We start from the raw sequence: 10,351 nt of genomic DNA, 5'->3' as shown, positions 1-10,351 counted from the left end.
TCATGCCTTTAGAATGCTTGATATTGAAGATGACTTTGAAAGGACCAACTTCTAAACTCCTCTTGTCTATTCCTCATTTGTTTTTGCTAGAATCTTTTGATGTGTGTGTTTTTGTGCTAGGGATTCCACCTTGATCCAAATTGAGGAACCATTGCCATGAGCTTCCAAGAGAGAGAGATCCAAGATACATTGAGGAGCTTTCCAAGAGTTCAGTTGATTGTTGATTGCTTGAGTTTATGCTTATGTGATTGCTTATTCCAAAGGATGGGAGCTACTTGGATCATAAATATGATCTCAAGAGAGGAACTCCATGTGTGGTCTTATTCTTTATTCCTTACCTCTTGTATGTTATGACTTTAGCCATTCTTCTTCTTCTCTCCACTCTAACCCAAGCCAAAACATTTGTGCAAATATTTAACACTTGTTTTCAACATTATAAACCTAAGCCTTATGTTTTTGATTTTCCAACTTTCTTTTCTTAATACTTATTTTGAATTGAACTTCTAAGTCAAATTTGACCATTTTTGTACATACTTTTCATTGGTAAATACAACCCATTCAAATATCTTTTTGTGGTTTCAATGGCCACCTTCTTAAATCAAATTTTCATAACCTTTAGCTATTAGGTTTGAGTTATCCTTGAGGTAGATGTAATCCTCACCTTTATCCTTAGTGATGGACAATAAGTCTTCCATGCTTATTATAGGGTTAACCCCTCACTAGCATGTTAAAGCTATCCTCACATGGTGGATTTGTGGTTTTAGGTTTAGTTTTCTCCTTTGGATAATAAAAGACCTTAAGGCTTTTGGACCAATCAATTCACCAACTCATTTTGAGATTTTTACCCCGAACTACGAGGTTTTGATCCTAATCTTTTAAGATGGTACGTAGGCAATGGGTTCATCCATCCAAACACAAAATGTAAATAAACTTGTATATTCTCTTCTCATCTCTTCAATCATGTTTGCACAAATAAACTTTCACAAAATATCAACCTTACAACAAATATAAAAAGGGCTCCCTAGGAGTACCTAGGATGTTTTGGGTGCCTAACACCTTCCCATTACATAACCAACCCCCTTATCCAGATCTCTGACATTTTTACTAGTTTTTGATTTGATAAAACTTTTAGGTTTTTGTTCGCTTTCTAACCATTCCTTTGGATAAATAGAAGTGTGGTGGCGACTAGACTTGTATGATTTACCTTAGATTTAGTCAATATCTCTAATGGTAACGAATACCCCGCTACAGAAAAGTGGCGACTCTGCTGGGGACTGTCTTCCTAGTGGGTTTTGCCTACTTTTCATCTTTGTTGTATTGTATTGTATATTTGTTTTGTGACATATTTTTGTGCAATTTGGGATTACTGTATTGTATGTAATGATTGATTTGCTTGAATATTAATTCCTTGTATGCTTGGTGATCTTTGTGAGATGAGTTCTATACCCGAACTCGAGTGCACTTAGGATAGGAGAATGGCATAGTCTTGTTGACTTGTGTGGAGTTATCCCTTAGCAAGTTGACTTGCAAGTCCATCCACTTGGTGGAGGTCATGTTGGGATCAATAATGCCACACAAGTAGTTGTGGTTAGACATTAATCTTTCCAATATAGACCTTAGAAGCCAAGGACCTTAGTTTACCAAGCCCATCTTGGCCTATTCTTAGGATGTAGTGCGAAAGTCGTTCAAGTGTAAGATTTGATACGATTGTTACGCGATACTACACTCATAAGAGTCTCTCTTGAGAATATTTTTGGAATACGAGTAGTCGTTTCTCCGATAATATCCGAAAGATGGGATGATGACTATGGGAACCTCTTGTAGAACATGTTTGGCAGGTTAAACCCTAGTACACTCCCTTTGGGGTGGTTCTTAACCAAGACTCCATGCTCGTGACTTGCAACAAACCCTTGATTCATGGTTGATCCGTTCATGTATCCTTAATATCAATGGAACTTGGGTGTTGATAAGGTGTAAACCATAATCCACCAAAATGGATGATTGATATTAAGGATAGTATGATCCATCCCACGACCTTTGTTTGGTGTGCTTTGCTTGATCCTTGAGTGTGATTGTTGCATCCATGCATTCATACACCCATTTGCATCCATATCATCAAAATAAAAAGAAAATTTTCAAGGAACTTAAGAGGTCTATTTGCCAATTTTCAGACATGGAAAGACAAAGAAGGAATACAAAGAAGTACAGCTTCAGACAACCAGATTTGAAAGAGCTAAGGAATTTAACATCCTATGTATTAGATCCCTTGGGTTTCAAGGCTCGTTTTGGGAAGCTTCTTCCTCTTTTGACTACTCAGGTGGATGAAGGATTGATGAGTGTGTTGGTACAGTTTTATGATCCTTTGCACCGTTGCTTCACATTTCTGGATTTTCAGCTTTTGCCTACGCTTGAGGAGTATGCCTATCTTATGGGCCTACCTATTCTAGACCAGTTGCCGTTCAGTGGCTTGGAGAGTATTCCTACTTCTCAAGAGATAGCTGATATGTTGCATATAGATGAGTCTCTGGTTAGTGCTCATATGACTACCAAAGGTTGAATTCAAGGTCTCCCTTCTTAGTTTTGCATTGCTCAGGCTACCGTGTATGGGAATGCCATGAGTGAGGATGCCTTTGAAGCCATATTTGTACTTCTCATCTATGGGCTAGTGTTGTTCCCCAACATCGATAAGTTTGTGGATGTGAACGCTATTAGGGTTTTCTCTACTCTTAATCCCGTTCCGACTCTGTTGGGTGACACTTATTTTTCTTTGCATATGAGGAATGCAAAGGGTGGTGGTGCCATTGTGTGATATTTGCCTCTGTTGTATAAGTGGTTTATTTCTCACTTACCGCAGACGGTCGCCTTCAAGGAAAACAAGGGATGTCTACGGTGGTCCACAAGACTTATGTCTCTCACTAATGATGATATCTCTTGGTACAACCGTGTGTATGATGGTGTGCAGATTATTGACTCTTGTGGTGAATTCTCCAATGTACCTCTTCTTGGTACATGGGGTGGGATTAACTACAATCCTATTTTGGCACATCGTCAGCTTGGGTTCCCCCTAAAGGATAAACCCAATAACATTCTGTTAGAGGGTGTGTTCTTTCAGGAGGGTAAAGATCCCCAAGGCTTGAAGGGCAGGATGGTCCGCGCTTGGCGCAAGATTCATAGGAAAGGAAGGAAAGAGTTAGGTCCTAAGAACTGTGTCGCTTTGGAGCCTTACACTGCTTGGGTTAGGAAGAGAGCTTCTGAGTACCTCATGCCTTACGAGTATCCAAGACCTACACCTTTGGTTATGGCTGGGCCTTCAACCCTCCCCAACCAAGGAGTAGAGGAGTTGAGAGACGAAGACCGTTCACGTGCTTGGATCCGTGAACGAGAAGAGTTGTTTCAGCAGATTAAGGAGAAGGATGCTTTGATTGAGTTTCTCGAGCATCAGGTCATTGATGATCCTGATGATGCATGGACTTCTCTACTTCCTCAGTCTTCCAAGTTTTGGAAGAGGAAGTATGATCGACTCGCCAAGGATAAGGCAAATATGGAGGCAGCCTATGAGGAGGAGGTGAAGAGGCTTCGTGCATCTTATCTTCCTGTGTCCCGAGCACTAGATGATTGTTTCTAGGGATCCATAGGACGATCATTTTCCTTTTCTCTTGTATTTTGGTTACCAATGCTGTACTTCTTTGGTGTAAAAACTATTTTCCAGATATTATTGATGAAATATTTCCATATGTGATAAAAATGTAATATTTCCCAAAATTTGCGAATAGAACTCTAAAGTTCCTCTGATATAAAAAACAAATCATATGCACAAGCATTGCATGTATCATGTGCATAAGCAGGTTTTGCTCCAGGCTTCTTGTCCTATGGTCTAACTCTGTGTTCTTCATTTATTTCAAAGACAAGCTGACTCACCGGTACTACACCATAGCCAATTCTTCGAGACTGATGGATCATTTGGAACAAGAGAACCGCGAGCTGAAGGAAGAGGTAGCCAGATTGACTGCCCTGATGGAGTCATTCTTGGCCGCTCAGAGCCAGTCTTCTCCAACACCCTCAACTCCTCCCAGAGGACGGTCATTTCTGAGGTCGTAACATCTACTGTGCCTGCTGCAACAGCTCATCTTGCGCCATCTATGCCAGCCGGGTTCCCTTGGGGAATGCCTGCCAACTTTATGCCATAGGGTTTTGCTCTAACTCTTGCTTCTTTGCCGTCATCTAGCCCGGTCATGTCCGTGCCACCTCCCGTCGTGCACACTTTACCAAGGGTTGAAGATACCATATATCATTCTGAGCCATCCGAAGGCCCAGACGTTTATGAGAAGATGGACGACATGAAAGACCAATTCCTTGAGCTTCGCAAGGAACTGAAGACCTTGAGGGGAAAGGATCTCTTCGGTAAGAGTGCTGCTGAGTTGTGCCTTGTGCCCAACGTGAAGATCCCTATTAAATTCAAAGTGCCTGACTTTGAGAAATATAAGGGAAACACATGCCCTCTCAGCCATCTTGTGATGTATGCTCGCAAGATGTCGACACAAACTTATAATGATCAACTGCTCATACATTATTTCCAGGACAGTCTATCCGGTGCCGCTCTCCGATGGTACATGGGTTTGGAGAGTTCGAACATCCAATCTTTCAATGATCTGGACGAGGCCTTCGTCAAGCAATACAAATACAATGTGGATATGGCTCCTCATAGGGACCAGTTGAGGACGATGTCCCAGAAAGAGAAAGAGACCTTAAAAGAATACGCCCAGAGGTGGTGCGAATTGGCAGCTCAGATAGTGCCTCCCCTTGAGGAGAAAGAAATGACCAAGATCTTCTTAAAAACCTTGAGCTCGTTTTACTATGAGAGGATGATAGCCAGTGCTCCGTCAGATTTCACTGAGATGGTGAATATGGGAATGAGACTGGAAGAGGGGGTCCGTGAAGGACGTTTAACTCGAGATGAAGGCTCTTCAGCAAAGAGATATGGAAGCTTTGCAAAGAAGAAGGAGGGAGAGACACATGCTGTAACTTCCCATGTCAAGAGAAGACCCTCTGTGAAGAGGAAGATTGCTCGCCCAGTCAACAGTCAGCATCAGGTGGCTCATATAGCACCTGTTTTCAGGGAAGCTCAACATTATCAACAACCACAAACTCAGCAATATCAGCAACAACAACAACGTCCACAACAGCAGGCCTACCAGCCTCAAAATAACAACAACAATGCCAGCACCATCTATGAGAGGAAGAGGGTCACCTTTGATCAAATTCTGATGACTTATGCCGAACTCTATCCATCTCTGATCGATAGAAAGTTGATCACTCCGTGAGATCCTCCCGCTGTACCTGCTAACCCCCATTGGTGGTACAAGCCTGAGCTTCATTGTGTGTATCATTTCGGTGCTCCCGGACACGATGTGGAAAATTGTTATCCCTTGAAGACCAAGGTGCAAGACCTTGTGAGAAGTGGGATTTTGTTTTTCGAGGACGTGGGTCTGAATGTGAAGAAGAATCCATTGCCCGAGCATGGGAAGTCTGTTAATATGGTCCAGGGCTGTCCTGGCAAGTACAAAGTTAAATATGTCAGCCATATCCGACAATCGCTGGTTGAGTTGCATCGCTTGCTGTGTGATTATAGCCATTATGAGCATGACCATGATAGATACAGAGCATGTTCTGTGAATCAGAGAGGGTGTCGCCAGGTGCGCAGAGATGTTCAAGAGATGTTGGATGAAGGAGTCATTGAGATCCTTCAGAATAGAAATGTTGACAAAGATGAGCTCGAAGTCAATGTAATTTCTCCGGTATTCCGGATACCCGAGCCCGTTATCATCAAGTATGATGGTAGCAAGCAGAAGGTTTCTCCTACTCTTATTATCAAGCCAGCCGGACCTATGCCGTACTCCTCCGAGAAAGCGGTTCCCTATCGCTACAATGCTGTAGCAGTGGAAAATGGGAAAGAGGTGTCCTTGCCATCTTCATCTGTTGTTAACATTGCCGATGTCAGTGGTTTGACCCGTAGCGGTCGTGTATTTTCAGCTCTGTCGAAACCTCAAGATAATACTCGAGGAAGTGTTGACGCTGATTTTATCGAACGCCCGATTGGGAATGCTGTGAGCACTCCGAATCCGGAACTTGTTGCTAAGCCCTCCTTTACGTTGAGAACCCCTGCTTCTGTTGGCCCGAGTGGCAATACGAGAGAAGATTGTGATGAGATGCTGAGACTCATCAAAAGGAGCGAGTACAACATTGTAGACCAGCTTCTACAAACGGCATCCAAAATATCTGTGTTATCACTACTATTGAATTCAGAACCACACCGGGAAGCTCTGCAGAAGGTGTTGGATATGGCGTACGTAGATCACGATGTCACACTAGAACAGTTCGACAGCATTGTTGCAAATATCACCGCTTGTAACAATTTGAGTTTTTGTGACTCTGATCTCCCCGAGGAGGGAAGAGACCACAACTTGGCATTACATATATCTATGAGCTGCAAAGACGACGCCATGTCCAATGTGTTGGTGGAAACTGGGTCATCATTGAATGTATTGCCAAAGACCACTCTCGCGAAGTTGTCATATCAAGGGCCTCCCATGAGGCAGAGTGGAGTAGTTGTGAAGGCTTTCGATGGGTCTCGCAAAACTGTGATTGGTGAGGTTGATCTCCCAGTCAAAATTGGACCAAGTGATTTCCAGATTACCTTCCAGGTTATGGATATTCACCCATCATATAGCTGTCTCTTAGGCAGACCATGGATTCACGAGGCAGACGCCGTGACATCCACCCTACACCAGAAACTGAAATTTGTTAAGAACAAGAAGCTGGTGGTGGTAGGGGGAGAAAAGGCTCTCTTGGTTAGCCATTTGTCTTATTTCTCATACATAGATGCTGAGGATGAAGTTGGAACTCCTTTCCAAGCTTTATCCATTGTTGAACCTGTTAAGAAGAAAACTCCCTCATTTATTTCCTATAAAGATGCAAAGTTGGCCATTGAGCATGGTGCAACTGCTGGATTGGGGCAAATGATTGAGTTAGAAGACAACAAGTCCCGGGCTGGCATAGGCTATTCTTCTGGGGTCTTCAACAAGCAAGGTTTGTTCAAGAGTGGAGGTTTCATCCACAACAGTCGAGATGAAGAGGCTGATGCCATTTTGGAAGAGGACGAAGAGGATTCTGGCAATTTCATCATCCCTGGAGGGATCTGCAATAATTGGGTCGCTGTGGATATTTCAACAGTTATCCATAAGTCAAAGTAATGTTCATTGTGTTTGAAAACCCTTCTCCCATGCCAAAAGGAGGAGTGATGACATTGTTGGCGCATAAATTCAATGATATTTTCATTCAATAAATTCATGTTAAATGTTTGTTTTTCCAATTATTTTCCCTTTTCGCTTTTTTGCATGAAATTGGTGATCACAAAAAACCCTAAAAAAAATAATAAGAATAAAATCAATCTTTTCATCGGCATAATGATTTGCCTTGTTTGAGTTCTAAATTTCTTTTATATCCAAAATCATTATGCAGGTTAGTCAAACCCATTGAACATAATGATCCAACATCATCTCCCAACTTTGAATTCCCTGTATTTGAGGCGGAAGAAGATGATGTTGAAGAGATTCCTAACGAGATTACCCGTCTACTTGAGCATGGAGAGAAGATCATTCAGCCGCATCTTGAGAATCTGGAAACAGTCAACTTGGGGTCTGAGGATTGTGTGCGAGAAGTGAAGATTGGGGCACTCCTGGAAGAGTCTGTTAAGAAAGGGTTGATTGAGTTGCTACGAGAATATGTTGACGTCTTCGCTTGGTCATATGAAGACATGCTTGGTCTAGATACTGATATCGTGCAACATTTCCTACCTTTGAAGCCTGAATGTGTGCCTGTAAAGCAAGCGCTCAGAAGAACTCATCCTGATATGGCAGTAAAGATCAAAGAAGAAGTTCAGAAGCAAATTGATACGGGGTTTCTGGTGACTTCTACATATCCTCAATGGGTGGCCAATATTGTGCCCGTGCCTAAGAAAGATGGAAAAGTACGGATGTGTGTGGACTATAGAGACTTGAATAAAGCTAGTCCGAAAGATGATTTTCCACTACCACATATTGATATGTTGGTAGATAATACAACTAAATTCAAAGTCTTCTCATTTATGGACGGATTTTTCGGATATAATCAGATTAAAATGGCACCCGAGGATATGGAGAAGACAACATTCATCAAACCTTGGGGAACATTCTATTATCGAGTGATGCCCTTCGGTTTGAAGAACGCTGGAGCCACGTATCAACGAGCTATGACTACCTTGTTTCATGATATGATGCATAAGGAGATCGAGGTATATGTTGATGATATGATTGCTAAGTCAAGAACAGAAGTTGAACATGTAGAACACCTGTTGAAGCTTATTCAGCGTTTGAGGAAGTACAAGCTTTGTCTGATTCCCAACAAGTGTACATTCGGAGTCTCTTCCGGCAAGCTATTGGGCTTTGTCGTTAGTGAAAGAGGTATCGAGGTTGATCCTGCAAAGGTCAAAGCAATATAAGAGATGCCTGCGCCCAAAACTGAGAAGCAAGTCCGAGGTTTTCTTGGCCGCTTGAATTACATTTCCAGATTCATATCCCACATGACTGCCACATGTGCGCCGATATTCAAGCTCCTCCGGAAAGATCAGTCCCATGATTGGACCAACGATTTCCAGAAAGCTTTTGATAGTATTAAAGAGTATTTGACTGAGCCTCCGATTCTGTCTCCGCCTGTGGAAGGGAGACCATTGATTATGTATCTGACTGTTCTTGAAGACTCAATGGGCTGTGTCCTTGGTCAGCAGGACGAATCAGGAAATAAAGAGCATGTCATCTACTACTTGAGTAAGAAGTTTACCAATTGTGAGTCTCGATACTCAATGCTTGAGAAAACATGATGTGCTTTGGCTTGGGCTGCTAAGCGCTTACGCTAGTATATGTTGAATCATACGACTTGGTTGATATCCAAAATGGATCCAATCAAGTATATCTTCGAGAAGCCTGCTTTAACTGGAAGGATTGCCCGTTGGCAAATGTTGTTATCTGAGTATGATATTGAGTATCGAGCTCAGAAGGCTATTAAAGGTAGTATCTTGGCTGACCATTTAGCACATCAGCCGATTGAGGATTATCAGTCTGTTTAGTATGACTTCCCAGACGAGGAGATTCTGTATTTGAAATGAAAGATTGTGATGAGCCTACGCTCGATGAAGGGCCAGAGCCTGGTTCTAGATGGAGTATGGTATTTGATGGCGCTGTAAATCAATATGGAAATGGTATTGGGGCAGTGATTATTACTCCTCAGGGCACACATTTTCCTTTTACAGCAAGGCTAACTTTCAAATGCACGAATAATATGGCTGAGTATGAAGTTTGTGTTATGGGATTGGAAGAGTGCATTGATCTTAGGATCAAGCATCTCGATGTTTATGGTGATTCGGCCCTTGTTGTTAATCAGATTAAGGGTGAATGGGAAACGAATCAGCCTGGCCTCATTCCATATAGAGATTATGCGAGGAGGATTTCAACATTCTTTACTAAGGTTGACTTCCATCATATTCCTCGAGATGAGAATCGGATGGCAGATGCCCTTGCTACACTTGCTTCGATGATTGTGGTAAGACTTTGGAATGAAGTTCCCAATATCACTGTGATGCGCTTGGACAGACCAGCTCATGTATTTGCAGTAGAAGAGGTGAAAGATGATAAGCCATGGTATTATGATATCAAGTGTTTCCTTCAGAGCCAGATTTACCCACCTGGTGCATATGTGAAAGATAGGAAGACTTTGAGGAGATTGTCAGGCAGTTTCTACCTCAATGGTGAGGTACTTTACAAGAGAAATTTTGACATGGTGCTGCTCAGATGCGTGGATAGACACAAAGCAGACCTGTTGATGACTGAGGTCCATGAGGGTTCATTTGGTACTCATTCCAATGGACATGCCATGGCTAGAAAGATGTTGAGAGCAGGCTACTATTGGCTGACAATGGAGTTTGACTGCTGCAAATATGTGAAGAAATGCCACAAGTGTCAGATTTACGCGGATAAGATTCATATTCCTCCGACACTTCTGAATGTGATCTCATCACCATGGCCCTTCTCCATGCGGGGGATCGACATGATTGACATGATAGAACCGAAAGCATCTAACGGTCACAGATTTATTCTCGTAGCAATTGATTACTTCACTAAGTAGGTTGAAGCGGCATCATACACAAATGTGACCAGGCAGGTGGTTGTGAAGTTTATCAAGAATTAACTCATATGCCGATATGGTGTGCCAGATAAGATCATTACTGATAATGGATCTAACTTGAACAACAAGATGATGA

The sequence above is a fragment of the Lathyrus oleraceus genome, chromosome 5 (assembly GCF_024323335.1).
Source record: "Lathyrus oleraceus cultivar Zhongwan6 chromosome 5, CAAS_Psat_ZW6_1.0, whole genome shotgun sequence".
Taxonomy (NCBI): Eukaryota; Viridiplantae; Streptophyta; class Magnoliopsida; order Fabales; family Fabaceae; genus Lathyrus; species Lathyrus oleraceus.
The sequence above is the reverse complement of the archived record's forward strand: the minus strand, read 5'-3'. Positions refer to the sequence as shown.